Here is a 21,560-nt window from a genome sequence, read left to right as displayed (position 1 = left end):
CTCCTTGTCTCCTGGCCCCAGTACCACCCACGTGCCCCTCTCCCTTTGATCGGTTTTGGAACGTCGCAGCCGCACGGCAACCTCCCTGCCCCTGAACTCCACGTCCCCCCACCTGACGCCCGCCTGCCCCTTCAAACCCACCAGCTCTGATACCCTAAAGGCCCCGAAGTACAACCACGACATCAATGTGGAAAACCGCACCGCCTCTTCCTGATCTCTACATACCACCGGCATTCGAATCAACAAGCCCTCCAGCATCGCCTCCGTAATAGGCCGTCTCTGCCGCACCCGGGCCCCTTTCTCTCTCTCCCAACCTTCCAAAAGACGCCCTCCCAATTCCCCCGCCGAGGGAGCATAGCCCCACCAAAGTTTACCCATAAACGCCACTCCCGCCAGTTTGCCCGCAATAGTCACTCTCGCCAAACCTCTGTCCATCAATCCCAACATGAATTGCATCACCTGTTCCTCCCGACGCCACTTGTCCCGCTGCCTTACCGCTCCAAAACGCAGAAACTCCAACCAGGCCTGTTCATAACTCTTCCACGTAGACACCGCCACAGACGACCTCACCAATCGAACGACCCGCGCTCTCCCACTAACCACATCTCCTCCGGCACCTTCGTCTTGACCGCCTCCGCCTCCGTGGCTAGCCCATGGAATCTCCGCCACTGTTGACGAGACAAAGCATCAGCAATGTCATTGTCCACTCCTGGCACATGTTGTGCCCGAAACAAGATATTGTTCTCCAGGCACCTCAACACAAACACGCGCATCAACTTCAGCACCTGAGGTTCTCTCGCAGACTGCCGGTTCACTACCTGCACCACCGACATATTGTCCACCTTGAACAACACGCGCCTATGCGCCAACTCGCGCGCCCACACAGTCACAGCCACCACCAGCGGGAACAACTCCAAAAAAGCAATGCTTCTCCCCCCCGCTTGCCATCGCTCCGGCCACTGTTCCGCGCACCACCGACCCGCCCAGTAGAGTCCAAAACCGCCGACTCCCGCCGCGTCCGACGACATTGTCACGTCCCACTCCCACTCCTCCGGCGGCGCCATGGGAACACCGTTGAACCTCTCCAAGAAAGCCAACCACATGCACAGATCCTCTCGCGCGCCCGCCGGCAACCGTACGTGGTGATGAGGCAGCGACAGCCCAGACAACGCCAATCCCAACCGTCGACAAAACGTCCGCCCCGCCCGCACCACTCGGCACGCGAAATTCAGGTGCCCCAGCAAAACCTGTACCTCTCGCACCAACACCTTCCTTTTTGCCAACATGTCCCTCACCAGAACTACCATTGCCGACCTCTTGTCCTCCGGCAGGCGTGCTTCCATGGCCGCTGAATCGAGCTCTATCCCGAGGAACGACAGCACCGTGCTGGGCCCTTGAGTCTTCTCTGGCGCCAAAGGCACCCCTAAGTACTTCATTAAGTCCATAAAACTACACAGCCGCTGCTGGCAGTCCGTTTAACCAGGGGTACCCACCAGGAAGAAATCGTCCAGGTAATGCGTAATCGCCTCAGAGCCTGTGCGCCAGGAAAAAGCCCACTGCAAGAAGGAACTGAATCGCTCGAACAAGGCACATGACACAGAGCACCCCATCGGAAGCGCTCTATCCACGAAAATCAACCCGTCCAGCTGTATTCTCAGCAACTGATGGTCCTCCGGGTGGACCGGCAGCAACCTGAACGCCGATTTCACATCGCATTTTGCCATGAGCGCCCCTCGCCCCGCCGTCGTCACCAGTTTTCGCGCAACGTCCACAGATGAGTATGACACCGACGCCAAGTCTGCCGATATGAAATCGTTCACCGAGGCGCCCTCCGGCCACGAGAGATGTTGAATCAAGCGGAATTGACCCTGCTCCTTCTTCGGGACCACACCAATGGGCGAAATGATCAGATCATCCAAAGGTGCCACCACAAAAGGTCCCGCCATCCTCCCCTCTCTCACCTCTTTAAAAAGCTTCTCCCGGACGATGCCCTTGTGCGCGTTCACAGACTTCAGGTTCTCCGCCCAACGAGCAATCCGCGGACCCTCGTACCCCAACCGGAAACCCTCCCTGAAACCTCGACGCAGCACCGACGCATCATCCGCCCGCGGATACACCTCCAAGAGCGGTTCCAACCGCTCCAGCCTAACCGGAGTACGAGCCTTTTCCCAAGGTACTCGCCCCCCCTCTACCCCCCCCTCTCCCCCTGCCGGGTCCGGGAGCCGGGGATTGACCCTGTGAGGGGCCTCCCCAAAGCCCCCAGCAGCGCGATTCGGGATGTCTTTTTCCACACGAGGAGCACTCGTGCCTAAACTTGCACGTCTGCCGGAGGCAGGAACCCCTGTTAAAGTCCCAACAGGGCCCCCCGCTCTGGAAGCTCCCGGCTCCCCCCGGCCCCACCCCCCCACGGGTGGGGCGAGCCGAAAAGGGCGTGGAAGTCAGTGGCAAACCACTGGCCGTGTAAATTGTGCGGCCAAATTTCGCCCCACTCATTGTCTGCTGGTAAAGGTCCGCATCCAACTCCCCCCACTTCGCCTCCGGGTCCGACGCCATACGCGCCCGAAACTCTTCATCGTAATGCGACCACGCATTGCCACCGTAAGTCACCTGCGCCCTCCGTACCACGTCCATGTACTTGAAAAGCGCCACCGCCCGGTCAGGATACTTCTCGCAATAAACGCTCGCATAGATTAAGAATGCCGCTGACCAGTTCTCAATAGTGACCGGCACCCTCGGCCGCCGTGCCAATTCCTGTTCCTCCTCCTTCGACCCTTCTTTTGCCATCAACTCCCTGTGTAGTAACCTAAATATCTCAACATACTCCCCCTTCCAAATCTTTTCCCTGGTCGCCAAAGACAAATGCGCCCCCAACGGCTTCGCCACACCCATGTACGGCAATTTCTTCACCAGAACGTCGCAGCTCTCTTTCCCCCCGACACTCGACGCAGCCGCTCCCCCTGACCCCCCGGCCGTCCCCGCGATCCCCGCCGCCGCGCCCGCAACCGGGCCCTCGCCGCTCCCCGTCGCTCCACCACTCGCTGCCACTAACGCACCGGAGGACTCGCCCGACCCTGCCGAGCCGCAACTCGCTTCAGTACACACGCCGGCATCCATCACATACCTACCCTTCACCAGTCTCACCGTATCCCCACCCTCCGCATCCGTCCCCACTGACACGTGGTGACCTCCAACACCACTACCCCCCGCCTTGCCTCCTTGAGGCGTGCCCAAGCCACTCCCCGACCCCGTACTGGTCTTACCTGGCGTCAAGGCTGGCGTCCTCACCGGATCCCGCCGCCTAACCAGATCCACAGGGGGGGCCGTCACTCGCGGCATCACTTGCCGGGGGCATTCCTGCAAAACACTGGCAACAACATTACAAACCTCCCCGTCCTCCCGCAACTCCCCGTCTTCCTCCGACTCCAACTCCGCACTCACTGCTTCCGCCCCACTGTCCTCCCCCCACATCCCCCCACCCACCCCACCCACGCAAATCCCCCCTGCTGCTCCCTCCCGCACCCTCAAAACTATACGCACCCCCGCTACGTCCCCCAAAAAACCTCTCCCCACCCCCTTCCTCCCCCACCCCCCGGCGCATCCCCCAACCCCCCACCTGCACCCTCCTACCCCCTTGCGCACCCCCTCCCCCCAGCACCCCCCGACCCCCACCCAGGGATACCAATCCACCACCTATCGGGTTGTCCTGCTCCTCCTCATCGCCCACCACCTCCTGTCCACTCTCACCCCCCACTCCTTCCTCCTCCTCCTCCTCCTCCGTCTCCTCGATGAGCAGCGGTGAAACCCCCCCAACTCCCTCCCAAACACCAAGCCCCGCCTCCCCTGTACCCCCCTGCCCCCCCTCCAACGGCCCTTCGCCCCTTTCCCCCTCCAAACCCCCCCGTCTTCTACCACCAGCATCCCCAGGCCCCCGGCCCCTCCCCCCTCGCGTCCCTCGCCCACCCCCTCCCTCGCGTCATTGACAGGCCCTACACCCCCGACTACCTCCGCTCCCGCTCCTTCAGGGCCCTCCCCCCCCGCCCCCCCGTCATGTCCGCCTTCCCCCAACCCTACCGCGTCTCCCACAAAGACCAGCGGTGCCTTCCTGCACGGACCGCGCTTCTTCCCCGGAGCCTTCAGGCGCTTCGGCGCCCCAGCCGCCATGAGTCCGCCACCTCGCGCCGCCCTCTTCGTGGCTCCCGCCCCCTCCCCCTTCCGCACACGTGACCGCGGTGGGTCACAGGCCGCCACAGCTGCCGCGGCGCCATCCGCAGCGCGCCGCGGTGGCCTTACCCGTACTCCGGTGCGCAACAGATCGGTCCTCCCGGCCTCTCCCAGCAAGCGAAGACCCTCCCGCACCCTCGGATCTGTCAGATCGTCCGCCGCCATTTCGCCTGCTCTCCGCGTCCGCCTGCGTCCACCGCGTCACCGACCTCCGCACCAATCAACCAGCGACCAAGTAAGTCAAATACGCTCTCTCTCACGCTACAATCTAAACGTATGCCAAACTAACCGTACCCACCACACAAAACACTATCACCCACAAATAACTCCTAACCTAGCCCGGCTGCTGTGTCACTGTCCCAACTACTGGTGACAAGTGACCTAAAATGGCCGCTTATGTATCCCCCTAGCCCAAAAGGAGCCCAAAAGACTGCCACCCAGCCCAACCAGCCCAAAACATACCTTCCTGTGTCCTGCCTTCCTGTACCCCTCCCCTTCCTCCCGGAGCCCCAAATTCCCCGGGGGGGCGAGCCTCCCTCCGGTCGGCCACCCCCCGCAAAGCCCCAGTCCTAGAATGTGATTGCTTGCAGGCAACCTAAAACCATATGGAGAAAGTCTTCCCCCTGCACATTACACCTAGGGGAATTCACAGTCCTCCCAGAGAAAATTCTAGTCAATTTATTCAGGGTGAAATTGATCATATGGAGAAAATTATACCGGATTAGCTGGATGTGCAAATTAGGAGAAATGGTCTTCCACTGAGCATACGCCTTCCCCCAGTCTAAATCAGATAGTGCTACTCAGCACCTGTCATGAGCCACAGTTGTATCCCTCCCTCTGTCTGAGACCAGGGCAACATTAAATTTCCCCACTGCTTCGCAACCCCCATCTCTCCACTACTGGACAGACATGCAAATCTCTGTAAAGGGCTTCAACGCCCATAGCTGAATGTTAGGGTAGGGTTGTCTCTCCACCCCCACCCCACAAACACAATCGCCATCTGACCAGCAATGTATTAAAGAGAGCAACTCGTCTGAGCTCCCAACATGAAGACTTCTGGCAAAGTATTAAGAGGATGAGATCCAGCCTGCAACCTCTTTTCCCAGCAACTGTGTGAACCAGTGAGCCACGTGTTGCAGCTGTACAACTGCATAGTAAAAGAAAAGGTCAGGAATTCCCAAGCTTCCTTTCTTCCAAGGGAACTTTAAAAGATCAAGTAACATGACTATGCTTCCTTGCCCAAACCAAAGAGATGATTAATACGTACAATTCTTGGAAGAGCCTACTCGGTAAGGGGCACATCTTATTCAGTTATACCATCTTGGCTAATGCTATCCTGGCCATAAACAGACATAAATACTTAATGCCCAAAAGCCACTATTGACATTGACAAAGGAGGAGGATACAATGAGATGAAACCAGTGCCCAAGGAATTACTTTTCAGTTGTTCCTATCACTGAGGAAATTCCAACTGCCAACATGGAGTGCATAGTATGATATTGTCTGTATTCAATAATAACTTTGACCATATAAATTAATGCTGTTGGCACTTTCTTATCAGTTGCTATGAAAATGTAGTTTCATAGACCCTTATGTGCTCAATCCATGGTTCAAAATATAAATTAAAAAGCTGTGGAGGTTGAAAAAGGTGCTGGGAGGCTTTGTTTAATTCCCCAAGATATTGAAATTGTTTGACATGATGCTGCAGGATTCTGAGAAAGAGCTTGCGTCTCTTTTGGACCCCCAGCAAAATATGAAAATGTGATTTGAAACTGTGCCAGACAGGCTGTTTGTCATGGTTTGCCAAACAGTTAGGAATCATTGTTTTACAAAAAGTGCGACACACTTTGAACCCAATTTGTCCCAGACGATCTTCCCACATGAACCGGACAACATCACACAGTTGTCCCTTGCCCTCACCCCTCTCCGGACACGCTCCCTACGTTGCACTCTATCACACGTATATAGCCCCGTGGTCTTTCCCTTTCCCTCAGGGCTCGGACTGGCTGTAGTGGACACTGGGCGTTTCCCTGGTGGGCCAGATGGGCGGGGGACGATTTTCTGGCAGTGGTGGCCAGTTTTGTCAGTAGTGCTGCAATATCGGCCCCCTATAACAAAAGTAGGAGTGGTGCTTTTTACTAGCACCCGCTCCCGCTCCCAGGGCTGGTCGAGCAGCAATTGGCCAGGGCATGTTGCTGTTCCCAGTCCGGCCCTGCATCCCCCCTCCTCCCTGCATGCCCACACAATGGAGATACACAGCAAGAACACCTCACTGTCCTGCTCACACTGCTATTTATATGTTATGTGAGACACTATCCCTGCTCTGTACCGTCTTCCTAATTGTCATGTCACTGCCTACCCCATGCCCCTTCCATTTCCTAGTTATGACTTTTATACATTGAAGTTATACTGTATCATACTTGCCATTGCATGACTTGATTAAAATGCATTGTTGTACGTGATGTATATCCTATGTTCGAAGAGGCACAACTGCGATTTGGCACTCATTACGCAGTCATTGTTTATTTTGGTGATTCCCCATTCAGGGATTCTCTTGACATAATGGAGTTCTTGTATATTGAAACAACAAAATTAAAACATTTTCAAAAAATCAAATTAGTTGATATGACTGGCAATCTCTGGAAGTCCTTTTCTGGTTTCAGAATGCCAGATTTCCTGGGTACATGGACTTATGGATTCAATCACGGAACCTGTGTCTGCTCTTGTGGTCACAGGTTTTAATCTACATAGGTCCACTCAGGCTTTTATCCTTCCAAGGTCGGTCGATAACATGAGTGCCCCTGAGCAGTGTAACAATAGACATCTATTATTGCATTGCTAAGACATTGAAGGAAGGGTTCAATGTACAATTTATATTAAAACCACTCTGGTGACTGCTTCCTGCAATTTTGGGGGCACAGGCGATCCGTTTACAGCACCATTAAAGAAGCCTAAAAGGATGGGTGCAGCATTTTGCCCACCATGACACAAATACCCTTGAGGTCAGGGCTTTTTCAGTAGATTTTATTGGGCTTTGTTCAGTACTACCCGCAGCCTTTCTTCTGAAATGTGATGATCTAGACAATTTCCCTGTTCTGGCTAAAGTTGGAAAGCTTGATTAGATTCAAGCATTCCTCTAAATCGTAGGGATTTAGTGCAAATATTTAGAAAGAGATAGTAATAAGATTGACACATCCCTGTAAATCCCGGGGATTTAAAAACATTTTTTAAATTAATATGTTTATTAAATTTAAGCACAGCAGACATGAGACATTGACATTCTTCACATGATTTTAACAGCGTGTAACATTCAGAGAAAAACAGCACAGCACCATCCTGGTAAGGACACAGTTCATCAGGCATTTGAAGGATCCAATCCTCCCAGTGACACAGTTCACTTCCCTGTCTAGACCATTTCGGCTGAGGGCAAAGCCAGACGGCCAGAGTAATTTGGGGCAGTCAGGTGTAATGCTACAAGGGGGACTAATGGTCAGGGAGGTAAGGCGTCGTGGAGCAGAGGCAGCGCCCCGGTCAGTATCCACCGTGTTCATCATTCCCGTCAGGAACAAGGCCCAAACGTTCTTTGGTCTGTTGTGGGGCGGTAACAGGTCACTGTAATTTTTGGCGTGGGTGCAACAGAACATCATATCATTAGACCACTGAGCTATTGTAGGTGTCGAGCCGCGAAGCCAACAGATCGCAACTCATCTCTTTGCTAAAAGTAGTGCAGTTTCTACTATTCGTCGCAGCACCTTAGGGAGAGGCTTAGAGTACCCCAGCAGTGCTACGAAAGGGTCAGGTGCCAATGTCAGTTGAGTGATTCTATTTATTTCAATAAATACCAGACCCCAGAAGCGAGCGATACCCGGGCATGTCCAGGCTAAGTGGAAGAAGTCAGCAATTTGTTCCCCACATCTTTCACACTGAGACTACTCCCGAAGCCCATAACAATGTAGATGTCCCGGCGTGTAGTACACCCTGTGTAGGAATTTAAAGTGAATGAGTCTGTGCCGGCCGTTTAGCGAGACACGTTTAGTGCTCATGCAGCAGTAGAGCCATTTATCATCCGTAAGGTCTACCTGCAGGTCACGCTGACAGGCCAGTGGCTATTTGGTATATTTACTCCCCCTAGCAGACAGTGTGGTGCAGTAAATCCTCGATACCATCTTACCAGGTGTTTGCGCTTTAATGACAGCAGTTAGTGCCACAACCTCAGGGGGCTCCGCCATGTCCTCACCCAATAAGTCCTTGAGTGCATGTCTAAGTCTATGGAATTGGAATTGGGCTAGGAGCGACGGCTGTGCGTCCCCCCCAGTCATAAATCCCGGGGATTTAGTGCAAATTATTTAGACAGGGATAGAGATAAGATTCACACGTTCCTGTAAATCCCGGGGATTTAGTGCGAATATTTAAATACCGAGATTGGTAAACTGGTTTGCAATCAGTTTGGGAGCTTCTGAAACAAATCCATTGTCAGGGCAATGAATATTAATAATCATGTTAGTTACATCCCTAGTTATTAGTCATGAAGCCAAGATGGAGCCACGTTCCTACTCTGACTCAAAGGTTGAAATATGAACTATATATTCAATTAAATTAACCGCGTTCTGATAGAAAGTTTCCAGCTCATGCAGGATTATTTGAACGTTCTAGTGATTGCTGAGATGAACTAATTTGACTAGATCACACGACCTCCACCAAGGATGATGCTGTGCCTGCTACATACTCACTCACAAATGTAAGAGGGGCCTTTAGAAACCTGTGTCATTTAGTACGGATTCATTCAATGTGGTTAATGTGATTTTCGTACCACCTGTGAGGCCTCTGACCACTGACCACTACCCAAAGATCCTTTCTATCTTGAAAGGATTATTGGGCAATAAATAGACATCTTTAAGATATAAATACAGATCTGATTTTAATGGGTTGGTTTTCTTCCAGACAAGGTTTATGATGTATATTTTTGCCTTTTGTCTGTGGGATAGGGTCTTCAAGATCATTAAAACGTCTTCCTTTGGAGCTATAACCATTCTCAGATATTCATTTAGGTTATGTTTCTCCAGATGTTCACACCCCAGTTTAATAGTTTAAGTTTTCCTGTCTCAAACATTGAAGGAAACCCTGATTTTTATTAGTACTACTGTCCAGTGATTCCAACAAATTGTTTGTTTGTATATACTGCATGTAGTGTAGCCCATTTGGTATAATGCTTTAAAAAGACATGAGAAAAAGAATACTCTAATATCAAAAGGTCTCACAACCGATGCCCCTGTGATACTTTCGGTTTTGCTCTTGGTCACAGTTGACGCCGATTTGCTGCAGATGGATACTGCTGCCCTGGTCTAGTCGTCACTTCCACGCTGGTCTCTGTTCCTCGATCTCTCGACTCTACGAGCTCGCCTCGGAGGGAATCATTCTAACTAGATCCCAAAGGTCCCGTCGGAGCTCGTCGCCCATTATGACGGGCAGGGCGGACGCCGAAAGGCGCAACACCAGAGGCCCTAATCGTAGAGGTGATACCCAATCCCAGACCATTGATCGCTTTACTCGCCCGAAGGGATCCCCGGGTGGATCGAGCAGGGCCCTCGAGGAGTCCGGTGATGGTCCTCCTGTGGCTGAGGATCCGACTTTGAAGGATGTTATGGGCGCCATCGCCAGTGTCCGGGCGGATATGGGGCAGCAATATGAGACTCTGGCTGCTAAGTTGGACACGGTGGCGATCGAAGTCAACCTCATCAGGACGGACTTGGGGAAAACCAACGAGCGGGTCAAGTCCCTTGACATCAGGACCGCAAGTTTGACTACGGACGTCTCTGATCTCCAGGCCGAGGTCCGCTGTCTTCGAGCGGCCAGAGACTCGTTTGCCAGTCGGCTGGATGATTTCGAGGGCCGAGCCAGACGCAACAACGTTCGCATCGTGGGTGTTCCCGAGAACTCCACTGACGTGCCTACGGATCTACTGGTAGAAGACCTTATCCGGAACCATTTGGCACCAAAGGGTCTTAGTAATCTTTTTGCGGTGGAGCGTGCTCACAGAATTCCACGTGGGAAGCCCAAGCTTGGAGCCACTCCGAGGCCTATAATAGCCAGGATTTTCAATTTCCGAGACAGAGATGCTATCCTGCAGGCCTCGCGCGCCAATGGTCCCACTAAGTTTGAGAATGTGTCGATTAGTTTTTACCCGGACTTTACACAGGCGGTGCAGAAACAACGTATGGGCTTTACGGGGGTGAAAAGACGTCTCAGGGACATGGGACTGAAGTACGCCATGCTTTTTCCGGCCCGCCTGAGGATTGAACATAATGAACGTACATTCTTTTTTGACCGCCCCGAGGTGGCTAGTCACTGGTTAGACACTTTGACGACACGCCATACCAGCCCGGAGGGATCGAGGGGCGCCGAAGGAGGCTTGGAAGCACAGGAGTAGTGAGTCCGCGCCGGCGAGCCGACGAGCCGATATATGGACGCTTTGCAGTGGCTCTAAGAAAGCTATGTTTGTACGATGTTGATACCCTTGGGTGGGGGGATTCGGGGCTCTTTTCTCCTCAGGGGACTTTTTTTCTCTCTTCTTGTAGGTTAGTTGAATGGGGCGACAGGCACACTGCAAGTTGGGGTGGCTTTTTAGTCAACCGCAGGGGTGCAGGGTGGGGGGGGTGTGTTGGGGGTTCCTTGGGGGGCGGTGGAGGGGTCTTTTCTTGTTTGTTGGTTTCGAGGCTGCGATTTGGTCGATACTTCATCCTTTGTGCCTGTTGCATGGCTGGGGGAACTGTTTGTTCATATTGGGGATGGGGGTAGGGGGCTGAGGGTGCTAAGCTGGAACGTTAATGGTCTCGGGGATAGGATAAAGCGGGGGATAGTTTTGCAGTATTTGAAGCGACACTCCCCAGATATCGTTTTACTGCAGGAGACGCATCTCGTAGGGAATATGTGCCATGCATTGAATAGACGGGGCTACCGTTTGGTGGCCCACGCTGGATTTACCACTGGGTCGAGGGGGGCGGGCATCCTGGTCAGGAACACCCTAACCCTTGAAATAGACGACACGGTGTTGGATGATAGAGGTCGCTATGCCGCTGTTATGGGCCGGTGGGAGGGGAAGACGATTTCTATTTTGTCCGTGTATGTTCCCCCTGGTCTACAGTCCACTACGTTTTCTGATTTGGGTGGAGTGGTCCTGGGACTCCCTGATGGTCTGTTGGTAGTGGGTGGCGATTTTAACTCAGTTGTAAGTGGAGAGGAGGATCGGAATCCTCGCAGAACCCTCCCCACGTCGCAGCTATGGCTGGGGAATTTCTTGGACACATTGGGTTTGGTGGATTGTTGGAGGCAGTTGCACCCTGGACAGCTCCAGTATACCTTCTATTCAGGAGCTCATGGTAGTCTCTCGAGACTCGACTATAACCTTGTACAAGCGGCGCAGATGGTATCCGTGAGGGAAATCAAACATCTGGCTAGGGGGATCTCGGACCATTCCCCACTCTGGCTCACTATTGATGTACAGCTAGAGTCCGGGGGTCGGATTGCTCCGATTAATCAGTGGCATCTTCGTAACCCCAACATTGGTATGGAAGTGATTAAGTGTATGGATTTCTATTTTTCTGAGAATGAGGGGTCGGTTTCCTCCCCTATCTCCTTATGGGAGGCATATAAAACTGTGATCCGGGGACAGACTCTATCCTTGATTGCTAGTGAGAGGAAGCGCAGGACTATGGAAGTGGTTGGCCTGGAAAATGAAATCACTGAGTTGGAGGAACGGTTGGAGTCTGAGAATACGCCTAATGGCTTGCATTCCTTGGCGCTTAAACAGTCCGAATATAGAGCTCTGGTGACTGATGCGGCCAGGGCGCTGAATCGTGAGCAGCAGGGGCGTTTGTATGATGTGGGCGATAAAGCGGGAAAATTGATTGCTTGGCTGGATAAAAGAGATAGATTGAATCGGGTGGTGCCTGTTATTGAGAGAGTGGATGGCGTGCGAGTGGTGGACCCGGTCGAGATAGTGGAGGTCTTCGCCCAGCACTTTCAGAGGGTTTATGCGCCAGTTTCTGATAGACCGGAGGAGGACTCGCACTTGTTGCTCCGCGACATTGCGCTGCCTAGTTTGTCGGACTCGGACAAGGAACTTATGGAGGCGGATTTTTCCACCGATGAAGTGACGCTTGCTATCCGCTCGCTTCGTTCGGGCAAGGCTTCCGGCCCGAACGGTATTCCTGTCGAGCTGTATAAGCTGAGCCCTGACAAAATGGCGCCGTATCTACGACGGATGTTTTTGGCATCGCGAGATCTCTGGCTCCTTCCCCGTGACCAGAGACTGGCGTCCATTGTAGTCATTCACAAGGATGGCAAGCTTCGTGACCACTGTTCGTCGTATCGGCCGATCTCACTTTTGAATGTGGAGCCCAAGATCCTTGCGAAACTTTTGGCGAGCCGGCTGGTTACGGTGATCGGTTATTTGGTACACCCGGATCAGTCTGGTTTTATCCCCCACCGCAACACCGCGCTCAATCTTCGACGTCTTCATGGTGTCTTGGCTAGGGCGGGGACTCTTGAGGAGTCGGCCATCTTGGTCTCACTTGACGCCTCGATGGCCTTCGATACGGTGGAGTGGCCATATTTGTGGGCTGCCCTTGCCAAGTTTGGCTTTGGCCCTAAGTTCGTCGGCTGGGTTAGGCTTTTATATGAGCAGCCGCTTGCTCAGGTGGTGGTCAACGGAAGGGCCTCGAAACCCTTTGTTCTTGGACGCGGCACGAGGCAGGGCTGCCCTTTGTCACCCCTCCTTTTTGCGCTTGCTCTTGAATCCCTTGCTGCGTGGCTCCGTTGGGAGCCCTCGCTCAAGGGCATACGATGGTCCCCTACCTTTGAGGATCGTGTGTCGCTTTATGCTGACGACATATTGCTGTATCTTACTTCTCCCCGTAAGTCGTTAGGTGTTCTGTTCGACGTCCTGAGTTCCTTCGGGAAGAACTCTGGTTTGGTTATTAATTGGGCTAAGTCCTGCATTTACCCCCTTACAGGTGGACAACCTTCTTTGCCCCGTATTTGCCCTATACCTGTTTCCAGAGCTGGCTTCAAGTACTTGGGGATCTACACTTCGTTGGACCCCATGGTGCGCTATGAGCGGAATTTACTACCTCCGCTTGCCCGGCTTAGATCGGATGTTGCGGCGTGGTGTGGTCTGCCTCTATCCCCTTTGGGAAGGGCAGCCTTGTTCAAAATGATGTCTCTTCCCCGGTTCCTCTACGCTATTCAAAACACGCTTGATCTGGTTCCGGCTAGCTATTTCCGTGAAATTGAGGGCCTCCAGAGGAAGTTGGTTTGGGGTGGGCGGCCCCGCATAGCATTGGCAAAATTGACTTTGCCCTGGTATGATGGTGGTATAGCTTTGCCTGATGTTAAACGCTATTATTGGGCGTCTCATTTGAGCGCTATTAACCATGCCATGTATGGTCCTGTCCCACATCCCGCATATGAGATGGATAGGTGTCAACTGCCGGGGGGCGATTATAATAGGGCGCTCTATTCCAGAACCGCCAGGAGGAATTTAACGGGGCCCACTGCGGTGGCGGTACGAGTGTGGGGAAGTGCAACTTCGGCTACGGGCTGGGCGGATAAACTGACTAGAGCGACTCCCCTGTATGCTGCTGAGAGATTGGGTGGTCTGTGGACTTCGAAGGGATTCGATAGGTGGGACCTTATTGGTATCAGCAGGGTGGGCGATCTTTGGGCCACCAGCAGAGTTAAAACTTTCGACGAGCTGAAACGGGAGTATATGTTGAATGATAGGGAATATTTCCGATATCTTCAGGTCCGTCACGCAATTGATTCAGTCTTCCCTGCTGGTACTATGATCCCTGAGTCTTCGCCCCTGGAGGATAGAGTGTTGGATGGGCATGTCCCTGACAGCACTATCTCTCATATATATAAAAAACTTATTAATGCCCGTTCGGACCTCCTTATACAGTTAAGAGATGCATGGATTGATGATGGTCTGGAGATAGACGATGAGGACTGGCAAGCTGCAATATCCTCCCCTAAAGAAGTTGCGATTCCGGCGCGTCTCCGATTGGTGCAATTGAAGATTCTGCATCGTGTCTATGTCACGGGTCCACGGTTGATACATATGGGTTATTCTGTGGATGGGTCATGTCGGCGTGGCTGTGGTATGCTTGCTACATTCCTCCACATTATATGGGAATGCCCGGAGGTAGTTGTTTTCTGGAATCGAGTGCATACGGTGATGGGTGAAGTGACGGGTGTTGAGCTGCTCCCCGAAGCGCGACGCTGTTTGTTGAATATTTGGGAACCGACTGACTGTACTGTGGCTCAGACTCAATGGGTTACGCTGGGCAACATGATTGCGAAAAGGGATATAGCTTAATTGTGGGGATCTCATAGGGCACCGTTGGTCTCGAACTGGGAGGAGAACATGGACTGGTGCATGTTTCGAGAAAAGATTGTGTACATCTCCCGTGGTAGGCCCAAGAAGTGGGGAAGGATATGGGGCCAATGGAATTCATATCGAGGAGAGATCTGTGCTCCCCCCCTACTGAGCCTTCTGACATTCCACGATCTCCTTGACTGTACGTTTCGGTAATTGGATTTATGGTTATAGGTGATGTGCGGCTCACTCTTGATCCCCACTCCCCTCTCCCATGATTTCTTGACGCTTGCTTCCTACCTATCCCCCCCTGCTGCATGTAGCAGTCATTATATTGCTTGGTCTTTGCCTCGATTCTTTTTGTGTTTTTCTTCTCTGTTGTTTATACATTGTAAAATATGAAACCTTTTATTTATCCTCCCTGACCATGAGCTCCAGATAACATTGTGCTTTTACGCTGCCGGACCCTCGGGCTGTCGGCTGATGAGCTGTGTATTGATTTGCTATTATTATTGCGTATACCTGACCGGCCTCTGTGGTTGTAGGTCTGTAACTGTTTTCTTTTTTACGAAATAAAGGGTTTTTAAAAAAAAAAAAAAAGGTCTCACAACATTCCTTTGTGGTGAATTTTATATTTATGGCCTGATTAAAAATGCCCCAGGAGGCCTTTCAGTATTCATTGCACCCAACAAATTCCAACACCTTGGAATTCAGATTTTATCGGATGCAATAACTACCATCTTATTCTGAACTTTTTTTCCCAGCACTTAGGAATAAGGTGAGGATTTTGGTGCTCAGACATCAAAATCTGCATGTCCCGGTAATTACCAGATCGTTTTCAGCTGTTAAATTCCATGAGGTTTGACCTGCAGAAATGTAATGATGCATGTGAATTTATCTCACTCAGTAACTACTGGGTGAGATACATACCGAAGAAACTTGAAAATTCCGACCCCTGAGCAAGTAGAGATTTTCAGCAGAGATCGGTATTTTCTGGGGCACTTTTTTATCAGGTCCATAGCGTAACAGGCCCATAGTGTATCAATCCAATTTATAATTTGTGGAATTAATGCAATCTGGGACATCCACATTCTTAGGGTAGAGCTACCATGGTGACTAGAAAAAGTAAAAGTGAAAAAATAGGTTTGAAATCCCCTTATTGCTGATGTCTATATAAAAGTATATCACCCTTAAAGTCCACATTTGTAAAGCGCACAATCACCCGTAAGGGTCTCTAGGCGCTGGGGGCCGTCGGGAAGATTAAGCGAGCTATTGCCCAGAGTCACATGGAGCTGGGCTAACCTGCCGCCGGAGCCGGGGATCGAACCGTGGTCCCCAGATTCCAGCGTCAGTCGCCCTGGCCGCGGCGCCACACCTCTCCCCTTACACACCAACAGGGTGATAAAAGCCAGCTTCATAGGGTGTGTACTTTTTAATTGGTGTCACTGAGGAGACAGGAACTCTTACAAGAAGAAATTACAGACGTGGAGCCTTATTATGATTTTGGAAGGTGTAGCAGTGGGCCGTCACATCAGCGCCCCGCTGCCACACCACCAAAGCCACACTGAGACCCCACATCATATTCAGACTGGAATCCAGGTCAGGCGGTCTTGCTGTGGCTGGCATGCAATTGGGCAATGCAAAGGCTCATACGTGTGCCTTATCAAGGCACAGCAATGGGAACCCGAATGCAAGTTCCTCAAGAGCTTGAACTGTCAAGTCCATGGCCTTGAATATCTGGGGGTGCATGCATACACGCGAACACCATGTGCCCCCCTGCATGCATCTCTTGGATCAGAGGCAATAAGGGGCCCTGTAGGGCCCACTTTGTTCCGTCACTTTTCATGGCAGGCTCATCGCCATGAAAACTGTGGCACTGAGGAAACTCCAAATATGCTTGGTAGTGCCAAAACAGCACAACCAGTATATTAGGGGGACTCAGACCATGGCTAGAAAGCAAGGGACTGTGAATCCCTGGCAGCAGCAACGGTCCCATGGCGTTCTGACCGCAGTGGACCACAGTTGCGGCCAAACTCATAATAAGGCCCATAATCTTTCTGGTCACGGTCATCCAAAATAGTCCTTTTCATAGAGGAACAAACAGGGCAAAGAATACAAGTATGGTTTCCATGTGCTGCACCCCACTCTAACATGGGCAAACCACTCATTGTCGACTCACATAGTCACGCCTCTCACCGCAATCACACAAGCATGGCTCTCAGATACACTCATGCAGACACCCTTACACTGCTTATAGTATACTCTGCCAGACACATTCATCGCTATGCACTCACACACAGCTCACCTCATAAACACACCAGTATGCTGTACCCACACAAGCACACTACACAGTATCACCTGCACACCTCTCCCACTGCACTCATATGGGTGCACTTCACCACTGGCACCCTTCTCTACTTGCACTCAGATATGTACAGTTTTCACCCTGTCTCACTCAGCTCTCTACCTGCACTCATTCAAGCTCACTACACAGTGTAAACTTAGAAAGGCACACCCCTGCTAGTGCTCTCATAGAGGTACACCCCTCACCTTCCACTTATACACCAACACCCTTCAACTGGCACTCACACTTGCACAGCACTCACCTTGCACTCATTCATGCTCACTGTTAAAAATACACTCAAACAGACATGCCATAACCCAGCACACCTCTCAATCTCAACATACACCATTACCTCTCACAGTGAAGCCATTTAGGGGTACACCTCATCACGCAGTCATATAGGCAGACCGCTTCCTCTGGCACACCATTCATTAATCATTCACTCACATTACACACCATTCACCCTGCACTCAGGCACAGTTCTGATCCTGACCTCACACAGGAATCAAGCTCACTCTGTACTCACATTGGGATAACTCTCACCATGTGGTCATAAAAGCACACTGCTCAACGGAATCCAATATAGGTACTCGCCCTGCACTTACATAGAAACACCTTACACACTACACTAACAGTAGCACACAGCTCCCTGTATGTTCACAAACAACTCTTAGTCTACACTCATTCACGCACACCTTTCTACTACACCCTTCAATCAATGACAGAAGCACACTCCTCACTCTGCAATAATAGCACATTCATCACGTTGCACTCAGAAAGGCAAACTGCTCAACCAGAACACAATTTCTATTTCGCTCAAACACAATTGTTTGCGTCTTTCCATTGTAGCACATGTCCACCTGCGTTGGACCCCAAAAGCTCACTTCATGATCTTGTCAACAGAATTCAGGGTCTGCCCACCACTGATGCCCATATGGGTGTCCACATTGCACTATCTGGCATGTGACTCTCAGTTGTATTATAGTGGGGTAAGGAAGAACCTACTTTTACAGCAAACTCTTGACAGACACATCCGCCAACCCACTCACCAATAGTTTGCTCCTAACGCATGGGGAAAATAACCCCATCAACCTCTTCCAACGTGCACACCAATCGAAATTCTGCTACAAGTTTATAGCCCACTTATGCCCTCTTCCTATTGCTAGCCACCTTTTATCCCATATGGGCGCCCATGCCCCACTGCTCCCCCGCCAGGCTTTCAACACTGATTGTTCCCACCAGCCACTGTGGCACATTGGAGAGAGAAACATGATCCACCCTAGAAGATTGAGGTCACTGCCAAATCCTTCCTCTGACCTGTTGCCTCAAAATCAGTTGAAGGGAGAGGTTGGTGTTCCTTAGGTAATGGAGGGAATGGCTGCTGCAGGACCGCGCATCACTGGCAGAACTGCTGTGGGGGTTGGGAGGGAGGTAAGCACATTTGAGACCCGCTCTATATAATATCATGAAGGTTGGAGTGGCCCTAAAAACTCTTGATGAGGACAGGGCAGCTGCAGCCTGTGCAGATAAGCACAGTGGGGCAGTGGGCGGGGGGGCGAATTCCGTCAGTCAACAATGGGGTAAAATTATTTATTTTATTTTCCCTCGTGGTCATCTGTTGAAACCCCCCCCCCCAACTCGCCCCCAACACACCACCGCCGCGCGCTCTTACTTGCACGGGCAGCGGCTAATACAGGAGTGGCTTTGTGAGCCACTGCCTGCAGTTTGCCTTTCACCAGTGGGGTACCAGAAAGGGAGCACGGATTAGGTTTGTGCAGAGAGGTTCCTGCAGGGCTGTGCAGAATGCATGCTGGACGCCATGCCCATAGTTGTTAGAGGTGGCACAATGGCAACCAAAATCCCTTATTATATAATGAGTCTGACATGCCCACCATGGTCCTCCAATTGAACTCAAAGAAGGGAAGCGTATCCAAGAGACGGTTGTTTCAAATGGATTCCATGCTTGTGGGAAGTGCAGAAGAAGAAGTGGGGACCAATGGGTGGAGGAGCGAGACACCGAGGTGGAGGGTACATGAGCGGCCAAGAAGAGACTCAGAAATCCTACAGACATCCATCATTAATATAAAAATAGGAATAACCGAATATGGAGGTAGCCTTACGGAAAGAGCGGTTGACCTCAAAGCTGGGGAACCGTGTTCGAGTCTCGGCAACGGTGCTCAACATCCTGTGATTCTGGGCAAATCACTTAATCTCCCAATGCCTAAGAAAATTTAATGTGTCCATCTAACGAAACTGGTGCTCATGTAAAGCGTTCTGATACCCACTGTCTCGGGTCTAGCTCGTGGTATATAAAACACAGATTTATTTTTTTTGTTTACACCCCAGGACAGCAATTTAGAATTGGGAAGATACACAAAAGGCAGACAGAAGGAAATATGAGATTCGACACCCCAGGACAGCAATTTAGAATTGGAAAGATACACAAAAGGCAGACAGAAGGAAATATGAGATTCGACACCCCAGGACAGCAATTTAGAATTGGGAAGATACACAAAAGGCAGACAGAAGGAAATATGAGATTCGTTGTAGTGCTCCCAGTTCAATAAAGTCATACAAAATGCCCTCTCTGCTCAGCTGCTGGAAGGAGCCTGGGCAACACGGCGGTGTTCAGGGAAACACCAAATGGTAAAATAGAAATCCAGAGAACAAACTAATAAGTATCATCTCCATACAGCTGTTGTATTTGTATCCTGAGCCCAAAGCAACTCGAACAAGCGGTAATAAACCCCCCATGTGCATGTTTACTTTTTGTCAGTCTGCTGGGTTTAAAATATTGGAGTTTGACAGTGTACAGCTACAAAACAATATGTCTTCTGTCTCAGGCCACAAACAGCAACCGCTCGTTTTACATGGCAGGAGAAATTAGAGACCAACGCCTTCTGTGTCTACAAAGCACCAACCCTAACACAAGCTTCTGTAGAAGTCATGAAGGGGTTGCGCGTTTTTATTTCACAGCATGTCAGAGTGGAACCAACATGTGTGGCCTGACACTATATTCCTAAACAACATGCACACTCTCTCCTGAAAGCAGTTGTATGTGTATGAGTCAGGCTCGGACCCGGCTGGACCCGAGTTAGCGGTCCAGCGGAGGGAGGGGCTGTGGTTACAAATAAAAATGCACTTCAGGACGCGCAGCGGACACGCGCAGCGGGCGCGCCGTCTGCGCGCCGAAGGAGCGCCAAAGGAGGGCCCGTCTGTGCCCGTCCGTGCCTCGGACGGGCCTAGGGCCATTCACTCTGCCAACACTCCTAGGCGGCCCCTTAATAACTCCATACGGTACGCACGCGGGCACCTCATGTCGCTGAAAGCCGATTCCTGTAAGTGTAATGCTGCATGGGATGTGACTAACAGTGCGTCCCGGGTCTGCCAGGTGTGTAACTTTTGCTTTCGGCCTAGTCTTACCTACCTGCCTTTCCGTCCCGCTGATTCCTCACTGGTGAAAGCCGGTTTGATTAATGCTAGGTCATTGGTCAAACATGCAGCAGATATTTTTGAGCTGCTGAGTGACAATCAGCTGGATTTACTTTTTATTACGGAAACTTGGCTCAATGAAACTTGCGCCCCCTCCGTTGAACTTGCCATTCCACGTGGATTTAAAATATTTAGATCTGACCGCCCTCTGGGTAGAGGAGGCGGGACTGCGGTGGTTTTCAGAGAACAGTGGACTTTTTCCTTTGATGTCCAAGAACAACTGGCTGAAGCGGAGATGCTCCACTTTTCTCTGATATTCAATGCTCACTCATCCATTGGTGGCACGTTGGTTTACCGCCCTCCAGGCTATATCGGCCAGTTTGTGCAGGTCTTAGAAGAAGTTATAGTCCCTAGGATTTTACGTCATTCCCGGTACCTTCTTCTGGGGGACTTCAATATTCATGTTGATAGTTTGGACCTACCAGAGGTGGCTCGCCTCGCTGAAGCTCTCTCTATGGCCCAGCTAAAACAATGGGTGGTTGCTCCAACCCATCTAGGAGGCCATATTCTGGATCTGGTATGCACGAATTTTGAGATCAACATGGTCCATCCTGAGCCAGTAACCTGGTCGGACCATAAGCTTATCAGATTCTCCTGGCCTATATTGACTTCTACTGCGATCCATCCCCAAATTGCCCATACACAGAAGATCAATGTAAATATTCTTTCAGATGGTCTTGCCGCCTCCCGCCCACTGCTCCCTCCTGATATTGATGCTGCAGCCAGCGCATTCAATCTATGGGTGGAGTGTGCGACCGCCGCAACAATTAAGAGTAGTCGGGTCTGTAGACTCCGTTCTACCCCCTCTCAACCTTGGTTTTCCCATGCTCTTCGTGACCTCAAATCAGGCTGTAAAAAGCTGGAGAGGTTGTGGAGACAAGATTATCTTCCTGAGAAAAAAAAGGACCTGCGGATTGCACAAAAAAAGTATTATGCAGCCATTAGATCTGCTAAAAGTAGCTACTATGCTGGGCGTATCTGCAAAGCTAACAACAATAGTAAGGAAATATTTACGATTGTCAAAAGCTTTGTATCTCCCTATGCGTCTAAACCTTTGCTGCCTGCATCAGAGGAATGGTGTGAAGAACTATCTAAGTTCTTTGTTGAAAAAATTGCCAAAATTCAGGT

The sequence above is a fragment of the Lissotriton helveticus genome, chromosome 9 (assembly GCF_964261635.1).
Source record: "Lissotriton helveticus chromosome 9, aLisHel1.1, whole genome shotgun sequence".
Classification (NCBI taxonomy): domain Eukaryota; kingdom Metazoa; phylum Chordata; class Amphibia; order Caudata; family Salamandridae; genus Lissotriton; species Lissotriton helveticus.
This window is presented reverse-complemented; position numbering follows the sequence as displayed.